Source organism: Cavia porcellus, unplaced genomic scaffold, assembly GCF_034190915.1.
Source record: "Cavia porcellus strain 051 isolate PalLab524CR breed Dunkin Hartley unplaced genomic scaffold, mCavPor4.1 scaffold_14, whole genome shotgun sequence".
NCBI lineage: Eukaryota > Metazoa > Chordata > Mammalia > Rodentia > Caviidae > Cavia > Cavia porcellus.
Window position 1 is genome coordinate 57,689,779 of NW_026947497.1, and position 18,445 is coordinate 57,708,223.

The window sequence follows — 18,445 nt, forward strand, 5'->3', positions numbered from 1 at the left end:
CCATATGCAAAGTATATGATCAATAAATGCTTGGGCCATCGGGGAACATGAATGGGAATGAATGCTAATAACCAATTAGCATGTTAAGTATATTAAAATAATGGACAATGGGTTACAAACTATATATATATATATAGAGAAAGCTCTGCTTTTTGTTTTCTAATTCAGCCTAGTTTTTATTTCAAACACCTACTTCACAGAGGTGGAAAAACTTAATCTTTGTAATTCCAGAGTTTTCTACCCAGGATAGATACATATATAAAGGTGAGAATGGTTTAACGGAATAGCCTGAGACTTGGGAACAGGAAAAGCAGGTGCTGCCCATCTCTGTGGCAGTCCAGGGAGAGGTCATTTGCTGCGTTTGAACTCTGACCTTTGATCCCAGAGGTTCAGGCTGAGCTGTGTACTGGGTCTATATGCCCAGTCCTTTTGGGTCACGGTGGCATCTTCGTATCTCCTTGGTCTTGTTAGGACAGAGAGGTGAGCCCACCATTGTCACACCTTGCTGCTGATACAGGGTCCAGCCTGTCCAGGGTTGTCATCTGACCACGCCACCTTGGGACGGCCCTTCCCAAGGAGACCAGTGCTTTCCTTCCCTTGGCATCTCACACGCTGTTTTCTGGTGTGGCTGTCAGCTCTCTGCATCTCGGGCCATGGTCATTAGGTTGTCATAATTTTCCTCTGTGTCTCTTTCCTTCCTTTTTCTCATCCCATGTGTAAAATCTTTATAATTTTTAAAAAGTATAAGCTCCCTTCCAAGTCTTGCTTTTGCACGTTTACTTCTCTAAGTCAGTGATGGTGAATCTGTTAGAGACCGAGTGCTAAACTTCATCTCAAGGCCAGTTATTTATCACAGGGCCAACCCTGCAATTAAACATGAATCCTGAGAGTTTGGTTTAGAAAAGGATTTACACTAACCTCTTTTTTCTTAAAGGAAAACCATAATAACATGTGCCATAATTTTGCCCCATTGCTTTAAAGAATTTATCTCAAGTAGAAGACTCAGAATGAGTGTTTGATCATTTTTATGCCTACCTCTTATAATCTGAACAACTACTTTGAAGTTAACAATATGCAATATATTAACGAGTGTTAGTCTCCTATTATTTTGTTTTGAAATTCTGTGTCATCATTTTCAATTTTTAATTTTAAAATTGAAAGAAAACTCAGAATGATATTAACGTTTTCCCTTTCTCAGACTTCTGCTTTTTCATGCTCTTCCCTTGAGGAGATAAGCATAAAACAGCAGTGTTAATAGGAGAGTGGGATGGAGAGTGTGTAAGAAATGCAAATTGCACAGATTAATATTTTGTAAATATATTGTTTCATGAAATCTAATAATGTTCAGTGAAAGTAAGCATTTGGTAGACTGACGTTATGGAAAGCAAATATCCAAGCTTCTTTTTGTCGCTGAGCTGTGGATTATTGAATACAATTGCTATTTGCAGATACATGGATCATGTGCATTTATGATCACAACACCAGAATAAAAAAAAAATAGTTTTCTGTCCTCAGAATTCCTTGCAGGGGAAGTCTAAGTCACAGTGCGTGCTGTGTGGGCCGGCATCCTTCTAGACATGAGAAGGAAGGCTGTGATCTGCTGGGTGCCTGTTGCTCTAGTTCAACAGCTGTCGTTTTGACTACAGAGGAGTTTCAGGAGCTCTTCTAGAAACACTCTTTCAAAAGAGAACCTTTGACAAATTTTTCTTCAACCCTCGGGCTAGCCTGTCAGTTAATAGGAACTGGGGGTTCACTGCAAAGAAAAGTGGATTAATTTCTAGAACTCAGAAAGCAGAGGTTCTGGTAAGAGAATTTGATCAGAAATCCTTGGGGCGTCCTTGGGGTGAAAGTAGTTTAAGAAGCTGAGTATGTGTCCCTTTGGCTGAGTGGACACCAGCTCTTCCATTTGTGACTGCAAGGAGCAGTAGATGATGGAGATAACCCTCACCATCCACAAGTGCATTCACTTTGCTTGATCTAGCTTGTTCTTAAATTCATGAAAGCATTCGATTTGTAATTGGTGCACATTCAGGTCAGGGTACCTGAGGGAAAGTGGCAGGGGAACAGAACTTGGAGGGCTTTGAATACCAAGCTAATGACTTGCCGTTTTGTCTGAATAGTTGCTGGGTATTTGTCAGCAGGTGGGTGACATGGCCATCTGTGGACTGTGCATTGCAAGGTTTGCAGATTAGCAAAATCACTTTGAAAACAATATACAATGTCAAAGTTGCAAATATTTCATATCTATTCTTTTTAGAATTTGTGCCAAATACTTTACTGATGAATAGTTACACTCTTAGAAGAGGAAAATTAAATCACTTACTCAGTGTTATGCAATGAGGATGCCACATTTTGCTTTTTTCCCAGTGTATTAATGACATCTCTTGCTGAGGCTTGCTCACCATCACTGGTAATCCAAATGAAAATATGTTAAGTCCTGAACTGAGACACGGAGCTAAGTATAGATAGTTAAAGGTAGAATTTACCCACTTGATGGTTGTTCCTTGTCATGGAGAAGAGTGTAGAGTCACTCCTAGGTTTTTGACTATGGAAAATATGTAGATATCATCAGCATCATCTGAGATCCGAATTGTGAGCTATGGGCAGTCTTCACTGTGTGCAGTGGGGAGCTGCAGTTCCTGTTGGCCCCATTGGTGGAGCTCTTTAGGAGACTCTGGAGAGTGGACCTGGATATGGGAATGTTTCATGCTAGAGACAAATATTTGAAGTTCATAAGTATGTATGTGGTAGTTTGAAGAAACCATCATAAGAATGATTTTCCACGAGGTGAACAGAGACAGATACAACATGGAACAAGAACTTTAAAATAGAAATTCATTCCTGTGTGTAGAGAGTCCACTGAGGGATCACGGGAAATATGTGATCTCCAGGTGTTCTGCTTGGCACTTGGAGCTTCACATGCCTGAGAGCAGTACTTTGGGAAGCATTCATTGATGGGCGAATGGGTGGAATCTGAGAGGGGTTACTAAAGTAGTACGAAGAGTTCCAGGCAATTGTCAGTTCCAGAAGTCCAGGGAGGAGAGGTGTCAAAGAAGCAAGGCGGTGTGGAGCCACCTGCGGTCCCAGCTGCTGGGGGCCACAGGGCAGGCGATCACTTGAGCTAAGTGAGGGTTTGAAGATAACCTCAAAAAAGAAGTGCAAAAAGGTGGAAGGGGTGGAAGAGTAGGAATAGAAGAACAGTAGCTGGACGATGTCTTACAGCCTACTGGCTCCCTCACTCATCTTAAGATCCAAATACTCCACCGTGAAAATCGAGAAAATTATTTTAGTAAGAAATCAGGTTGGTTGTTTTCCACCTTCCCACAAAAAGAAGAGAAACACAGCATGACACCACACAACAAAACAAGAGGGTCCTTTCTCCAGGAGTAGCACGGCCAGGAACACTGGGTTTCAGACATTCTTGTATTCTCCTATCAAACATGCTATTCGGTCAAGCTCAAAATATTTGCGTTAGCCCTGGTGTGAAGGCCCCGTGTTTCACAGCATGAAGTCCCTTGCATTCCTCCTCCTCCTCCTCCCTGGTCCCTCATTTTGCAGCCTTGTGGAAGTCACCCCGGGGTCAGAAGTGCTGAAGTGGTCAGCAAGCAAACAGCTACTGCTATTCATAAATCTCTAAGTCAAGCCTGAACCAGACTCACACAGAACACCAGAAAATGAATCTCAGTTTAAATCCAAAAAGGGATCAGGAGCTGTAGCTTGGGATTTGGGCATGATTAAGTGCAGGACTCAGTGAAAAGCTTTTGCCTTTCCAGAAGATAGGAGGTAAACAGTGCGTGACTGACCCGTAGCTCTTCACTGTATTTGGCATGGTGAAATGACAGATGGGATTGCATATTGCTTTAACAGGCTTCAGGACCCTGCACTGAAGTATCTGCCTCAGTATGCAGGTAACTCAATTTTGGGTTTGCCAACCAAGGTCATATATATATATTTCATTATTTCTGTGTAAAACTGCTAGCCATATAAACATGGCTTTTTTTTTTTTTTCAAATAAAAACTAGAATTAACCGGAATTTTGGGGTTTAAAGTGGTTTTGTTGTCTTCCTACAGTTTTTCCTAATGGAATATGAATGTGGACTTAAAAATAGCCTGTCCAAAGCCAGCCATATAACATTTAAAATTCATTTCCACTCTTTATTTTATAACATGCACATCACCACAGTGCAGAAAATTGAGAGTGGCTAACTTATTGTAGATAATCTGTTAAAAAATATATCAAAGGGTAAAACTGGAAAGCAGATTAGAAGAAAATCCGACCCACACTTACAGGGATACACCCAGGGGTGCTGGCCCTGGTCTCCTGGGTCACTGCTTCCCGCCGGTCCCCCTTAGGGCTTCTCTAAGGTCCATTAGGCGAGCATTAATAATCGCACACTCCCTTCCTCCTCACTTGCACACTCACAGCCTTTTTATGGTTAAAGCCAGGATCCTCCAGTTCTGTCAGTAAGTATGTATTTTACTGAATATCTATTCTGTAAATATAAAATAGCATATATCCCTGAAATAATCCATACAAAAAATTAAAGTCTTGATGTTCTAACAGGTCTTATATATCAGTGTTACGGTTCGTAAATGCTATGGAGAAAAAGATCAACAACATACAGATCTCTAAAGAGCAGGCAGAAAATAAATAGCTAAGTTCTGGCTTACAAAGTAGTGCAGTGACAGCTGCTTTGGACTCATAATGAGATGCCTGAAAAGGGCAGGAATAGGGCAGCAGGAAAATACTTTGCTTAGCAACACACCTGTGCTCCTCTTGTTCAGACTGTGAGATGGACTTCTTCAGTTAGTGCTCCCCTTCCTGTCTCTCTCTCCCTCCTAGGGAGTTTTTCACCAAAAGTAAACACCCACATTAAAGGAGTGATGGATTTTGGAGATGTTTTATGCACACATCAACAACTGATATCTGTGTGATTCTACTGGTTAATGTAACAGAAAGCAATAGTGAAGGCAGGGATATTGCCCATTTATTTGTTCTTAAAATTATATGCATTAAGAAATGTAAGATGACTATGAAGTCTAACTACATACTCCTTCAGAAAGATGTGTATGCCTCCTTTCTGGGAAAATGTGTTGCTTCGTACCTTCCATATACATTGTTAGTAATGAGGTAGGTGAGAAAATGAGCATTGCGGCTTTGAAAGTTACTTTGTGGGGAAGAAATGAGTTTATTTTCTTTCTGGGTTTCTCCTGAGCTCTGGACTCTTGGATGTGCAGGCCTTCTCACATCTATACACATTTGCTCCTTTGTGCTTAGATTTATCTTTTCTCAAAACACGAGAGGGTAAGTAGCTACTGCCTCTGTGAAGCCAGGAAACACCGCTGACTGGAAGGCTCTTGCTGGCCAATGTCACCCTTGGTTGGAGGAAGTGGGTTAGGCTTCAGGGCCAGGTGGGGAGATTTGGAGGCAGCATCAGGAAGACAGAATCGCAGTGATGTAAACCATCAACACAGCGAGCATCTTCTAGGTGCGGCTGTCCAGGAGCTTAAAAGCTGGCAGCGTCGGGAGATTGAGCTTCACTTTCCAACCCCCTGGACAGTGGCGGCCTTTATTTCTGCACAGGAGAGAAGCTTCCAACAGTCTTCTTCATAATCAGCTCACTAATTTTCCTGTGCTTCTGGGTAAAATGTTCTCCTCACCAAAACCAGAAGGAAGTGAAGAATGTTTTGTTACAAACTCTCTTTTTCCGTTAAGGATGGTGGGTTAGAGCTGGACTACAGAACCACAGCAAACTTTCATTACAGTTTAATTCAGCACATACCTTTCCTGTGTGTTCTGCTCAGAGCAGTGGATGGATCAGAGCAAAGTCCTTCCCCTGGATTAAGGGGAGGCACAAGCACAATCAAGGTGCCCACCTTTGTCTAGCGACAAGTTTTTGGTTTTTTGGTGCAGGATTAGGCGATAATACCAATGCAGATTTAATAGTCTGAGAATGAGAGAGAAGAGGAAGAAACCTTTAATCCCAACTGTCTTAAGCTAATATTAAAGGCACAATTACCAAGAGAAAATTCAGTCAATAATGTTGAAGTACCAAGCGATTAAAGTGGGATTTTGTTTCTCGGAAGTCATGTTCTTTTGCCAGGATGAGTACCTGTTTTAAGGCACATCTCAGGTTTCAAGTAATTTGTTTCTATTCTTTATTTGCAAAAGAGAATCTGATGAAAGAGCAGGACTTTGTGTCATTAAGTTGGAAGCAAGTTCTGTTATGTATGCTTAATTTTGTAACTTGAACAACTATTTCTAAGATGACAATATCTAATCTATTAACTAGTATTTCTTACTGTTTATTTTTTTTGAAATTCTGTATTACTTGTACCCTTTTACTGTTTTGTTTTGCTTTTTTTCCCTTTAAATAAAAAAAAAAAAAAAAAAAAAAAAAACGGTGAGCCGCAGACATCCTTGGATCAGAAAAGAGGGCTCGCTCATTTCAGGGAAAAGGGCTGGGTTACAGGGTGGGAAAAACACTGAGGGAACCACATGTGCTAAAACTGAAGTTACCAAAGAGTGGGGGACCTGGGTGGGGTTGTTTTTGTGGGATAAATATTAGGTTATGCCTTTAAAACCAATCATGATGGTTATTAATTTTAAAAGAGACTTCAAAGTTAATTACTTAAATTATTGCCTCTTTCTGCCCAAGAGTATCCACATCATATTCATTAAACATGTTTGACTCCCATGCAAGGAGGTCGACAGACCAGAGCAAGAAACCTCGGAATTCAGCAGAGCCCGTTTACACTGCCTTCAACCAACTGTGCTGTAGGAAACCGGGCTTGATTTTCTTAGTTGCTTCCTCTTTGCTAGGATAAAACACATGACACATGGATCAAAAGCAGAAAGACTCATGTAGCTTAAAGGAGGAAAGGTTTTAGTCCATGTCAGCTGGCTCCAAAGCAGGTGTTGTGGCAGAGGGGCCTCACAGAGGAGAACAGGCCACGGCAGGGCAGACAGGAAGCAGCACAGCGGATCAAGGGAGGAGGGGGACATATGGATAAAGACACAGGCTTCCCGCCCAGACAGTGACCCCCTCTTCCCAGCAGGATTTGCCTCTCAACCTCACCCGGCTGTAAATCAGTGTGCTCACCCAGGACACACGCCTGTGATCTGACATCACAGACTCATGATCCACTACTGCACATCCATGTTCCAGTCACCCCCAAAACCATACCTATGAGCAAACAAGGCTTTGGGGACATCGAGATTTAAACTATGTCATTCGGTAGTGTTCATACTGAGTAGACAACTCTGAATTACAACACAGGAATCAACAAGCAAACAAAAAACTAGAAGAAACTTTACATTGAAGCAGACCTAGTTTTACATTCTAACTTGGGCTTTGCATAGGCTTGTGATCCTTAATGTGTTAACTTGTGGGAGCCTCAGTTTTACTTCTTGTTTGTGTTCATTATTTTTACCATTGAATGAGACGGAAGCTCTGCATTGTTTCTCTCCCTGGGACTGGCGCTCATGAGATGCTTAGGAAATGCCTCTGGCACTGAACTGAATGCACAGCTTCTGGCATGTGAGTGAGGCTATACCTGAGGATTATACAGTAACAGCAGCAGAGGACAGAACACAAAGCTTGAGCGATGAAAAGGATCAATAACTGCTGGTTTCTGTGTTCCCCATCCATAAAATAATGGGCGATAGCTCTAGATGACCTTTAAAGTCCCTTTTTAGCTTTTAAAGTTCTACACATTAATAGATTCTGATTCTCTTCATAGGAAAGGGTGGCTCTGTGTGGACTTTTATTTAGAAAATACCCAGCTTCATAGTGCACGCTCTCCAGTTCCACATCAAAGAGGGACTTGAAAGGCTCCCCAAACTGACTTTCTGTTAAACACACACACACACACACACACACACACACACACACACACACCCCAAAACCCTTCTTCTGTTATTCTTCTCGTGAAAGCAAGCGCTCAGGAGAAGTTGGGAGAGAATGAATGGTGCCAGACTGTGAGGACTGTGAAGCCGAGACTGGGAGGAGGCTGCATGATAGTTACAGTAAGGGATAGAGCCTGCAAAGAGAGCGTTATCAGAATCACATTTGATGGAAGAAAGGAAGGGCTGGATATGGACACATGCTGGGAATAAGAGGGTAATAGATTACAGCAAGCCAGAGGAGAATAAGAAGTGTTACAGCAAGGAGAGAAAGTGAGGAGAAACATAAGCACAGTTTTCTGACAAAAAGGAAGATTTCAGAAGGATAAAGGAAAGGATGAAGGCAGGGGAATGCATTTTTCTGACTTGACTTTTGTGCAGTGTACAGTGTATCAAGTCCTGTGCATGAGGAATATACTGTCTCTATGGGATGCCTACTTATGTCACAGGGCCATGGGCCGGGACTCTGGTCTGTTTGCTTCTGTTGGTTTTGGTGCTGGCATTGGACCCAGACCTTCTCAGGCTGCGTATGCCCTGCACGGCTGAGCTGCTGTCCTGCAGACTTTGCTCATTGCTAACTTAGCAGAAGACAGGTGTCGTTGTAGGAGAAGGGCAATTAGTGGGTGAGGAGACAGCGAGGAGGCTTTTATGGTTACTGCATTAAAGCTCTGAGGGACGATGATGGCTCTCAGAGAGGGAGGCCCTAAGAGTGCTGCACTGCATTTGTTCTGTTTGGGGTTTTAAAAGACAAAGCCTGTTAGGGAACAGGTAAATCCCTAAGAAGTTAGGACAGCATTACCCTATAAAAATTTTATACCACTTGATAAATGCACAAATATCAAGCTGTGGTTCTCTAAAAAGCAATATTAAGCTGAAACCATATGTCAGAGGATAAAATTAAAAGCACATTTGTACCCAGAAAATTTGCTAGTCTTCACTAGTGCATTTTCTTTAGGGAATATGGATTTAATAATGTGTTACTCCTTGTGCTTGGTGTGATGTTTTTTGAACAATCTGCATCTCCTGAGTTAGGTGTTTGTCTCTCGTTCTCAGCTTGATGAGTCTTTCTCTCCAGAACCCACTCGTGTTAGTTCCTAATTCCCTCCGATTCCTCTAACTGAGTAATGCCCAGAGCAGAACTCCCATCTTAGTGGAAGTCTGGAGTGTTGACATAAGAAGACACACTTTAGGAAGGTTAATTTGACATCTGGGTGTAGGATTTATAGTGTATGCACATTTCTACAGCACTGTGAGAATACATATGGTCAAACTCTTGTTTTAGGGGGCTTTTTGGATAATTCTCCTCTTCAGACTTAAGAAGCATCTGCTCGTGGCTTCAGGCCAGCTCTCTGCCTTGCCTCTTGTGATGAAACTCCACGCATGGTGAAACCCTGGAAGGAAGCAGCCCACACCTCCCTTTTCAGGCCTGGGGAAGCAGCTGTTCGCTCAGTGTTATACAAGTTGCTGTTCTGGACAGTTAGCAGCCAAGCGTCAGAGCCAGTGTGAGAGGAGGGGGAGAAAATGAGTGTAGGAAGACTGGGAGAGAAAGCAGGGTGGGGGGCAGAGACTGTGAGACCAGCGGATGGATTCACTGCTGGCTGTCGTCCATCCACCTGCCTCAGTGTTTCTATTAGCCATTTATTTGCCTTGAAGTCACAGTGGCAGTTATAAAAATACTACTATCTGGTTTGGAAGTCTTGTAACACTTTTATTATTTTGGTCGATTGATTTTTATTCTGTTTTGTTTCGTTTGATTTTATTATGTCTGGTAGAATGGACAGCTATCTTGATGAAAACAGCAGGCATTATGGTTAAAAGTAAGTTCACTGTTTACCTATAGACTAATTTTGGAGAAAAAAAAAAAGTGCATTTTACTTTCCCTTTGGCAGATGAGAGGCCCCCCAGGTTTAGAGGGAGGGCAGGTACCAGTGAAGAGACGAAGAAAGCTCGTTCCATCTGCTGCTTCCCCTCCCCTTCTCCCTTCAAATCCAACTAGGTTAAGTTTTAACTTCCTAAAGGCCATAAGACAAAGGCCTGAGGTACTAGCTCCTGACATCCTGGGTCTTCCCTATCTGGTAGCCCCGTCACAAATTGTGTTAATTGCATCAGATTGTATTAGATTGTACATTCTTCACAGAAATAGCTTCGTTTATATCATAGTAATACCTGTAACTGTAAATGTGTGTCTTCCTTTTCCCCTGGGTAAAAGATTGATATGTTAATCAATGCTCTCATCTGTAAAGAATTGTAAAATCTTACCCAATTGATATGTTAACCATTGTTGCCCTCTACAAATAGAAAGGTTGTGGTGCTAAAGTAAGGTAATTATGTCAGGAAACTCAGAGATAAAGTCTGCTGACTATGCTAATCAAGATTGGGAAGTATGTCAGAACCAAGCCACACAGGAGCTAGGTGACCTAAAAATAAGCTGTGCAAAACAAGACAGTTAATCAACTCTGACCCACTAGTCGCCCCTCATGATCTGACCAATCACAAATGGACAAATCACCAACTGTTCTGCTCTAACTGCTATGATTGGCTTCTGTAACAATGCTTGCTTGCTTTGCGGTTTTCATCCTTAAAAACACCAGCCTTGCCCCAACTCAGGGTTCTCCGTTTCCACCTGTTTGGAGGACCCCGTGTACACGGAATAATAAAAACCCCATTGTTTTTACATGAGAGCGAGGCCCTTGGAGTCTTCCTCGCGACACCGGTCTAACACCAGCACTGCCTGCTTGTCAGACTTTGCTCTGCCCAAGCTGCCCGTGCCATGCCCAGGCTGACCACTGGTCAGCACTGCACCCAGCCTTCTTGCAAGGCACAAGGGCTCCAACCACACCTGCTCCTGTGGACAGAGAACCTGAACGTGACCACTAAGTACAGAGGATGATTAGGTGCTGCCCAAGACTCAAGAAGGGAGGAAAACACAACCAAAGAAATTCCAGACAGGGAAGGTTAGTGACAGGGAAAAGGAGCCTGAGCAGCATGCATTCACACATGGGGCCTCAGAGGCCACCTGGTATTCAGCAGGCTTTTAATGTGCAGTCATTAAATTAGTACAAATTTCTTCAGGAACAACTCTGAGAAGGAAGAAGGACTTAACAAAAAAGTCTGTGTAACACACCTGGATGAACCTCACATACCATCTCCTAGTTGGCAAATAAGTCAGAAAAGTAAAAAATATGTGAAAATGTTGTGTATAAAATGTGTGAAACAAGGTATGTGTTTTCTGTTCAAAATCATCTGTTAAATTTCTCTTTCCGAGATTAAAACCTTAATTCTTTTCTAAATAGTTTTTCAAATTTATATATATATATATATGGAACCAGGGATCGAACTCATGAGCTTGCACCTGCTAAGCAGGCTCTTATGCCACTGAAGGAAATCCCCAGCCTCTCAAATTTATTTTTAACTGGTACATGAAAACAAAAATTGTACATGTTTCTGGAGTATGATGTGATGTTTGCACATATGTGTATACCATGCAGTGTGTAACTCATGTAAATGCATCTGTCTCCTCAAGTGTTTATCATTTATTTATGCTGAAAGCAGCCAAAATGTTTTCCCTCGCTTTAAGATGGACACTGCCCTCTGTCACCATTTACAAGTCACAAAGCCACGCATCCCACGCCAGGACCACTTGCTCCTCACTGACCTCAGCCCCCACTGCTGGGCTTAGCTGCACTCCCCTTCTCTCTGGGCTCTGGTGACACAGCTCTTCCTTTGGGAGGGCCCTGGGTGGAGTACTCTGTCCTCACATCCCACCTCTCCCTGGACTCCTCCATGGCCTCTCCACGGCAGTCTGCTCTGGGGAGGCTCCTGGACTCACTTGGTTTTCTGCTCAGACCTCACATTCCTGGGCTGTCTGCTGATGTATGCAAATAGTTACTTCATTATTTTTTCTGTGTTTTCCTATTGTTTGGGAGATTTTGTCAGAGAGTGAGTCCCAGAGCTGTTGATACTTCCTGGGCTGAAGCAGAGACTCTGGAATTCTTCATTTCATGATTGACTGCCATGCTGCAGGTGTGCCATCCACATGGGGTATGTGTCACAAGGAGTAGGCATGTACCATGCTTGTGCTACACTGGGTGTGGTAGGGCTGAACACTACCTGCTGTGCCCCTGCAGGGCCCCAGCACTGAAACTCCTGCTCTGTGAGTAGTTTTGCATGAGTGAGTTTGCCCCAGCATCCCTACATCTCTGCAGTGTTTTCCACCTTCTGCTTCATTTAACCAACCTGTAAATGGTGTGTGGTTTTGCTCTCCTTCATTTCACCTGGGGTATTTCACAGCGCCTTTCTTGTTAACTCTCCTGGGCTTCTTGGAGCCCATGTTTAATGCACTTCTTTGCCCATCACTGTAATATTGTACAAAGAATGCCTGCCACGGCAACAGGCTCCTTCACATCCTTGGTATGTGAGCAGGGTATGTTGTTGTTGTCATCCCCTTTCTGTGTCCTCTGTCAAGTCCTTGTGTTTCCTGTCCGCTTCTTCTTTCTCTTTACCTTCTTCTGTCTTAAGTCTCTGCACAGTGTCTGAGAGTTCTCAAAACCTAGTGGTCATCAAGGGAACTTCCTGTGGCTGGACAGCAGTGACAGGGTGGTGGTGGACCTTGTGGAGCTGTGAACCCCTTGGGTGGAACAGAGGCCAGGGTACCCTCCAGCTTTCTAGCGCGGAGCACACACCTCTGGTGCAGGAGGGAAACAGATGACCGGAGCATTGCGTCTCTTAAAGAAAGTGGCCAAGAGGAGACTGCATCACAGTAAGTGACTTCTGAAGTACTGCATTTTAAAATCTGCAGTGTGCACCAGGCATGGTGGTGCACGCCTGTAGTCCCAGCACTCGGAGGCAGAGGATCACTGCTTGTTCCATGGGAACCTGGGCTACATAGTGAGTTCAGGCCACCCTAAAGTGAATAGGAGGACCCTGACTCAAAAATTAAAAATGTGAAGTGTGAGTTTTCCATGAAAGCCTTCCTGTGTGTTCTCCACAAGAACTCTGGTAAAGCAGCGTATCATCTCATGTTCCCATTCAGAAAATGAGGCAAAAGCTCACAGTTTAGCCCCTTTGGGAGTGAAGTGAAGCTGAGCTTCACTGAATATGTACCATGTGGTCCCCTAAAGCCTCCTGTGCTTTGGAAGGTGGCTGGATGGGCGCTCTGCTGTTAGGAGATGAGCTAGCTGGAGCGAGCTTTTGTGTCATTTCCCTCCAGCACTGGAGGTGTGTGCTCCACACTGGAAAGCAGGAGGATTCCCTGGCCTCTGCTCCACCCAAGGGTTTTACAGCTTCCCTTTTCACTGTTGCTACCTCCTTTCCTTGGAATTAGCCTCTTGCTCTTGTGGGCCCCTGAGCTCAGCAGAGTGAGCTGTGCTCCCCAGAGCCCGGCCCCACACCTGCATCTTCAGCCAGCCAAGGGGCTGATGCCCTGCACGCTTGCTGTCTGCCCCAGAGCATCAAGGACAGATCAGGTTTTGTTTCCTTCTCCTTGAGGTGCAATGCCCCCATCCTCTGTCTCTGTGTCTCTCTCTCCACCTTTCTGTGTCTGTGTCTGTGTCTCTCTCCTCTTTTCCTTGTAGTACTAACAAATGAACCTAGGCCTTCATAGTGAGCTACATCCCCAGACTTTTAAACATTTTTTTTTAATTGGGGGACAGGGTCCCATTAATTTGCTAAGTTGACCTGGTTGTGATTGTCCTGCTTTGGTCTCCCAGAATGCTGTGCTCACATGGGTGTGCCACCATGCCTGGAAACTCTTTTTCCTTCTGTATGATCACAGACAGAATCATGACCATGCATTACTAGGCCACGACAAGGACTCACGGAATACATGGTCACCTTCCTAATGCCTTGCTTCTATGTTCCTCCCCTCCAAGCTTCACAAGTGAAAACTCAGACTTCAGGCTGAAAGGTTGCACGAAGATTTAGATCATTTCTAGAGTGACCCCAGACCTCTGCGTTTGTTTATGAGAATGAATGGAAGCAAATTATTTTTGGAGTATATTCTAAGTTTATCCAAGGAGCAAGAAACTATACATTTGTGCAGACTCTATTATTTTCTTTTGAAGGAGATCATATATTGTGGCTTATTCACTAGTAAATACAGTTTTCTCTGGTTTTCAAAATAATACATAAAAAGTAATATCTACCAAGAGGCCAGTGGAAATTTTTGTTTGGGAATGAAAAGAAAATAAATTATTGGATAAAAAAAAAAACTCCATACTCTTCAAATTAGATTTTGGGTAGCAAAAATGAAGTTATTATATATAATATCAATGTTGTTTTATATGAAGAAGTGAACAAAACTATTCTGTGTGTGGCCTCAATAGAGTGTGTAAGGATGTGATCACTGTGATGAGAGTTTTATTATTGTCTGATTTATGGGTTTGCCATTTTCTACTCACTATTTTGCATTTTCTTGCTCCTCCATCTATCTTTGCTGTAAAAAATAACTTTGACCAAGGACTGCTATAATTTTCAATTTTATCACAGTGTATTAGGGAATTTGCCACATGGATAATTTAGGTAATATTATATAATTTATTTTCAACTCTCAGTCAGTTTTATATGCATTCCATTAGTTTTACATCTAAAATATTGGAAATTTTTTTGTTTTTGTTTATAGAGTTTCTAATAATGGACTCTCCAAAGTTCAAAAAGCTTGAAAAATAACTTGCTGTGAGGAGACAGTGAAGCTAACAGCAGCCTGTGGGAAGTGTGTCACACTGCAGAGGTGAGGGTGTGCTGTCTAATTTGTTCACTGAGTGAAAAAGTGAAGGCACTGACTCACCCTGGGGCTTTTGTGGTTCTAGCAAAGAAAGTCTTGAACCTTAGGGACCCTCTCCCTCCATGTAATCAGTAAATAAGTTATCAGAGCATAAGGATGTGAGTCAACTCTCCATCCATAACCACCTGTAAAAGGGTCTGTGTCTGCACCTGTCCTCAGATGTGACCCAGCTGTACACTGTGTCAGACTTGGAGAAAAAGCAGAAAGTGGCCTTTCATGCCCGCACGCATAGACCTATCTGATCTGTGCTGTGTCAGATGCGGAGAGAGTTTAACAATGAGGGATTGAAAACATTGCTCTGTGTTTAATGAGCCTTCATTTGGCCTGGTGTTGCTTTGTGCAGATTTTATCCTTGTTGACACTGAGGCTGTGTTAGATACAGAGCTGATTTCATAGCAGTTGCTGGAATGTCTATTTCAGGACTCTCTCCTTACACTAATCTCATCTTTTCATGCCTTAGCTCCAGTATCCACTGTAATAACATGCTTCATACACATTCGCATATATTTTTGAGAACTTATAATATTAAAGAGGTTTGTGGCACATGGATTTTAATTTACCCAGAGCAAGTTTTGTCCTGCTCTGAAGCAGGCTAATTTATTTTCTATTTCATGTTGCTATGAGATGCGCTGTCAATGCGGCCGCTGTGCTTTAACATTCGCTTGAACATTCTTTCTACTCCAGATAACAAAGCACTGAAGATTCTTGGGTCTTCCTGAGAATTTGCCTGCATTTCTTGCCTAAGGGTTGAGGTGCTGTGTGTGTCCACTGTACAGATTGCATACCAAGAGGAAGGGACCTGTCTGTTCTCTCCCTCCTGTGGAATCAGCCTTCTGTCTCCACTTGGTTTTTCCCACCTTTCCAACTGAGCATTTGTACTTGATGCTCTATTTTAAATGCAAATCCCATTGTTACAGGCAGCTAAGTTAGATAAACATTAATATATAGGCACAGAGGACAGGGCTCCCAAGGAAGTCGGCAGGAAATAAAGACCTCAGAATGAGGCCCGGTCATGAGATAGAGATGCAATGGCTGGGCCACGGGGGGCCCCTCCAGCTCCCAGTAACCCTTTCCCAGCTCACCCTCTGCTGGCCTTGGAATTCACTCTGCCATTGCAGTGGACCTGCCCTCCGCACATCTGACCTCTGGCAACTGGGAGTTACCCTTCTCCTGTGTCCACAGTAACAAACACTGTGGCTGGAGTTTAGTTTTTGCCACTTATTATACACAATTTAGTTGCACCTGTATGTTTTATTTTATGACCAAAGTCGACTGAATCACAGGATGCTGGAGATGCATGTGAGGCCAGTGTGTCCCAGGCCGCCTGCTTTCTTACTGTCCAGGTGATATTAATTTACTCTCGGCTTGAATTTCTGTGGGTCATCTTAGAGCACCAAACAGTTAAGACAGTGTCTTTGTCACAGCTGGGACCCAGCGCCCACGATTTAAAGGAGGAGAGGTTTATTTTAGCTCCCGTGTTTAGAGGATCCCGCGCTCTATGGCAGAAAGGGAGAGCAGGGGTCTGGGTGGAGGAGACCTGCTCACTTCGCTGGGACAGGAAGGGAGACAGGAGGAGGGTGATGATCAGCTCCTCCTTGTGGACTCTGCAGGTACTCAGTCACACAGAAGCCACTGTTGAGCCCCGCATCCCGGTGATCTATCGCCCCCAAGAGCTTTTGGAGACCCTCGGGTCTGAACTGCAGCAATCACTGCCTGGAGAAATCACTCCAGCTTCCTTGCAGGTATGCAGCTGGGATTTTGAACAGCAACCCAGCAGACCTCATCCAGGGGGAGACTTCTTTCCCAAGATCCCATGACTGGAGCTTCTGAAGCCTTTAGGACTCAGTCTGTAATGGATGTCTGCCCTGATCCTGCTGTGGTGGCCAAGCTGGTGGTGCCCACTGACATGGTTCCCCTGCTCACTGGCCTTGTCCCAGCCCCACAGTGTCTCCCACTGCTGGACTAGAGCCCCAGCTCTCACCTGCGTCTCTATGAGGCCTTTAAGCCCTGCCCTCTGCCTCAGCCCTTGCTCCCTGGCTGGGCATGCAGAGAAACCTTGGTTGTGTTTCGCTATGTAGCACCCATCTGATGCCGGTTCCTGCCCTTCGGGAGCACAGGAGCCACTACAGCACTGTTTGCAGACTGTATGAGTGAACGACGGTTCACTTGGCCGCGCAAACTTGCTTAGCATCTACCAAGTGGTGCCTGAGCCCTGGGGCCTGGCAGGACTGGGCCAGGGTGCCAGCACCTCCCTGGGGACCCACAGGGCCACTGTGGCTGGTGCACAGTAGGCTGCACCTACTGTGGACAGAAGGATTCTTACCTCTCTGGAGCAGGGAAGCTTCTGCTAACGTGTGTCTCTCTGGAACCGAGCACCTCCAAAATGTCTGGGCGTTTCTGGATTTGAGGTCTCTAAAAAGACATGCATATTTCAAAAGCAGAAATTTTCTGTTCCTAATTTTACCACAAGAGGATTTCTGAGGAGAATCTAAATTTATCTTCCTTTTTCTTTAAAAAACATGCTAACCATAATGTCTGAAAAGTATGATGAAAACCAAAAACTATTTCAGCATTTTGGGTGTTGGGGGGAATGCAATGGGGAAGGATGATTTATAATTTTTGGGGACATACATTCTTTTTTTTTTTTTCTGGTGTACTCATCACCGGCAGGTGGACATGAAGATTTTGATGGCATTTCTTCTGACTCTTGTGAAGCATTTAGTGTACAATTTTATTTTAGTGAAGTTAAATTTCAGTGGGACCAGTTTGCTCCCTGGTACTGTTTTTAATGTGCTTTTCTCCCCATGTCATTCATATGCTGATTCTCTTCAGGTTTCTGTGTATCCTAGGGCTTCAGAAAGCATCTTACAGATATTCCTCCTCATCAAAACACAGGCAAATGGGAAAATCTGCTTCATTTTCTAGTCATTTTCTGACTGGCAGCCCACAGCTGCAGTTTGGGGAATCTAGCATGGTTATATTAAAGTGCTTTGTTAATTCTTTCATTTGACTTGTATATAAAGCATATCGGCTATGTTTGATTTAAAGAAAGGGAAAATGTTTAACAATGAAACATTAAATAAAACTCCCCCAGGTTATGGTTGGAGAAAAACAATAGATTCATCATGAACTACTATTAAAGTGACAATCGACTTGCTATTTTTATTGTTCATTGCATTTTTTATGAAACACTGTGATATCTTGGATGCTACATGTTTTACAATAGATTTCTCTCTCTTGTAAACACTCACCTTAGTCAACTTATTGTTCTATATAAATAAAAGGGGATGAGCACTTTGTTGGTCAGCATTCTATTACTGTGACAAAATATCTGAGAAAATCAGCTAAAGGAGGAAAGGAAAGGTTCACGCGGCTCATGGTTGCAGAGGCTTCAGTCCAGGTCAGCTGGCTGCAAGACAGAGATGGCATCATGAAAGGATGGCAGAGAGGTTTCCCACAGTGACAGCCAGGAATTGGGGAAAAAGGACAGGGCCCACAGTGAGATGGTGAGGGACAGGAAACCTGTGTCTCTTCCCAGCCCTGCCCTGTGACATAGTTCTTCACCCCACCCCTACTCTCATGGTTTCTACCACCCAGCACCAAAGGGCACACAGGATGCAAAAAGGAATGTATTATTCTTTTCCTTTGGTGAGGCTGTTGTGGAGCTGGTTTCTGGCACTGTGCATGGTCCATGCAGAAATTAGTGATGTCTGTGAGAGCATTCAAGTCAGACCCAGCCTGTCGTGGCTCGGAAGAGG

General features: G+C 43.6%; 1 long non-coding RNA gene across 1 annotated transcript in view; it reads right to left on the reverse strand.

Moving 5' to 3' along the window:
- LOC134478729 (uncharacterized) overlaps positions 1–17,095 on the reverse strand; it is a 44,698-nt gene extending 27,603 nt beyond the window's left edge. Inside the window, exon 1 of the long non-coding RNA XR_010051526.1 lies at positions 17,011–17,095. This is a non-coding gene — a long non-coding RNA (uncharacterized LOC134478729). The remainder of the gene's footprint in view (positions 1–17,010) is intronic.
- Between the last annotated feature and the right edge of the window lie 1,350 nt (positions 17,096–18,445).